Consider the following 3194-nt stretch of genomic DNA (forward strand, 5'->3'; position numbering starts at 1 on the left):
TACAAAATAGAGACCGTCGATAATTATGCTTTCCGGGTAGGATTTCCTACTCGGTATTAGTCCCATAATGGGATATTGGTAATGTCTTTGTATTTGGTTGTTTGATATGATGATTGTCTTGTGTTTGTGGTTGTGATTGCTGTTGATGGTTCTCGAGATGCGTTCTCGGCTGAGTGGGGTCACTTGCGGGAGTGACTTCACGCCCTAGTTTCGCCCTTCGTGGAACCCGCCACGGAACGGGATGTGCACATTAATGGGACAGGGTTATCGCTCGGTATGATGAGCGGGGCTTAGGTGGGAACGGCTGCGGTCCCCCACGCGGCGGCTGGTCCAGGTGGACGATCGGTGACGGAGATTGATTGAAGTGGGTGTGATTGTGTGTATGACTGTTTGAGCTATGTTGTTTGTTGTGTTGTTGGATCATATAAATTGTGTGATTAGTACTGACCCCGTTTAAATGTTTTAAAAACTGTGGTGATCCATTCGGGGTGGTGGCGATTATTGAGCGGTATGAGACGATGCGTACGGGATAGCTGGGATGAGTCACCAGTTGCAGTTTAGAAGTCTTCCGCTGTGTCTGACGCTTGATAGTATTTTGATAGTAGATAGTTTTGAGAACTTGTATTTCCTTTTATCAGTTTTGGTTTTGAACATGTAATCACTTAAACTATAATTACTTTTAAAATACGTTTCTTTATTGTCTTATGATATTCATTGCCTCGGGCAACCGAGATGGTAGTATCCTTATACCTGAGTGGTCCTGGTAAGGCACTTGGAGTATGGGGGTGTTACACCTTCTTAGCATAGATAGATGAAAAACGAGAGCCTAACTTTTATCATGAGGCGGTGAAAAATCGAAAATGGAGAGAAGCGATGAGCAAAAAAATTTATGCTTTAGAGAAGAATGGGACTTGAAAAATAGTCACCTTACCGGAAGGGAAGAAACCAATTGGATGTAGGTGGGTTTATAAGACCAAACACAAAGAAGACGGAACAGTGGAACGTTACAAGGCGAGATTAGTTGCGCAAGGGTTCACACAAGTGGAAGGAATAGACTTTCACGAGACCTATGCACCGGTGGCAAAGATGACTAGTGTAAAGGTGCATGCTTGTTGTCGCGGTTGTTAAGGGATGATTTATTGAGCAATTAGACGTAAATAACACATTTTACATGGAGATCTCGATGAAGAAGTGTACATGAGAATTCCGCAAGGGTTCGAAAGGAAAGGAAAAAATAAAGTGTGTCGATTGTTGAAGTCAATTTATGGATTGAAGCAAGCCTCTCGAAATTTGTTTGCTAAATTGACCGAATCAATGAAGAATTACGGGTTCATACAATCATTAGCCGACTACTCATGGTTCACTTATAATTGAGACAAGATTTTCATTGAAGTTCTAGTGTATGTGGATGACATGATCGTAGTTAGCAACAACAATAAGGCTTGTGCGAATTTTAAGACATTCCTCGATAAGAGTTTTGGTATAAAGGACTTGGGACAACTCAAGTACTTCTTGGGGATCGAAGTAGCACATGGCACAAATGGGTTGATCTTAAACCAACGGAAATACGCAATGAGCATCATAGAGGATACCGGAATGGAGGGGGGCAAGACGGCTTACACACCGATTCAGCAGCGGCATAATCTAGCGATGGCAAAGGGGTATGTTTTAAAGGATATCATGAAGTATCGTCGTTTGGTTGGGAGGTTAGTCTATCTAACGATTACCCGACTAGACCTTGTGTATGCGGTTCATATACTATCGCAGTTTGTGCACGAACCGAGAAAGGAACATTGGGAAGTAGCATTGAGAGTTGTGCGCTACGTGAAGCGAAATCCGAGTAATGAGATTACTTTTAGAAGGGACTCGGACTTGCAACTTAAAGGGTATTGCGATTCAGATTATGCTAGCTGCCCTTTAACTAGAAGATCATTAAGTGAGTATTTTGTTTCGATTGGAAGGTCACCCATTTCGTGGAGGGCGAAAAAGCAAGTGAATGTGGCCAAATCAACAGCTGAGGCGGAATATCGAGCCATGGGAGCAGTAACTAGCGAGTTGATTTGGATGAAGGCTTTCCTTGCATCATTAGGTGTCTTTCGTACAAAACCCATGCACTTGTATTGCGATAATCAAGCAGCTATACATATAGCAAAGAACCCGGTTTTTCATGATCGAACAAAACACATTGAGATAGATTTTCACTTTGTACGTCAACATTTGATATCGAATACAATTAGTACGTTCCATATTCGCAACAAAGAACAAATAGTAGATTTTTTCACTAAGGCATTCGGAGGAGAAACATACGATCATCTATTGTTCAAGTTGGGACTCGGTTTACCAAGTGCTCCTACTTGAGGGGGAGTGTAAGAATAATATCAAAATATCAAAGATATTATTCTTATATTGTGAATTATACTTAGTATATGTTATCAGTCAAAGATTGTGTTTGACTAATTGTTGTATATATGTATCGTATGATTTGGTGTTTTATTCAATAAGAAATATGAAGGCAATTCTTCACTTCTCTGTTTTTCTTGTTCTTCAATATTTCACAGAGTATTACCACACGACGATTTATAAAATAACGAAAACAATAAGCGAAAATAATCATTTTTATTTATTATGTATTTTTTCTACGATAATACATATTTCTACATTTATTTCTCATACTGTCACAAATTTTAATTGTAGGTTAATTTTCAAAATGTGTTAAAAATATAGTAAATCATTTATTTAGTTGGTCTTAGCGAGGCTCGAACTCGCGACCTTCGGCTCATAAGACCAACGCTCTAACCAACTGAGCTACAAGACCTTGTTGTATGTATTTTTATCATTTTTTTGTTAATTATTTAGAACTTCTGTTTTGCTAAAAAAATGGTAATTTATTTTCATCATCTTACAAAACAATAACATATGTAGGAAAAATGACAATCAGTTGTTATAAGATGAGTACTCTAAAAGTTAATTGTGTTAACAATACTAATTAACCGTCTTCAAGATTAAATTTGTAAAATTCAGTGGATAATGGTGACGGATCTTAAGACATTTTTGTAGGTGGATCGAGTTATAATGAACAAATTTTTGCACTACCGTATACGTATCACTGTTGGTAATTGTGAACATTTGTATTTTTAATTTATTTCATTATACGGTACAAGTATTAGATTCGTGTACCTTTATTTTGTATGATC

General features: G+C 38.3%; 1 non-coding gene across 1 annotated transcript; it reads right to left on the bottom strand.

Annotated features, from left to right (window-relative positions):
• Window positions 1–2741: 2741 nt before the first annotated feature.
• Window positions 2742–2815, bottom strand: TRNAI-UAU (transfer RNA isoleucine (anticodon UAU)). Its single transcript has one exon. It is a non-coding gene; the product is annotated as a tRNA-Ile (tRNA).
• Window positions 2816–3194: the final 379 nt, after the last annotated feature.

This window comes from Silene latifolia, chromosome 1 (assembly GCF_048544455.1).
Source record: "Silene latifolia isolate original U9 population chromosome 1, ASM4854445v1, whole genome shotgun sequence".
Taxonomy (NCBI): Eukaryota; Viridiplantae; Streptophyta; class Magnoliopsida; order Caryophyllales; family Caryophyllaceae; genus Silene; species Silene latifolia.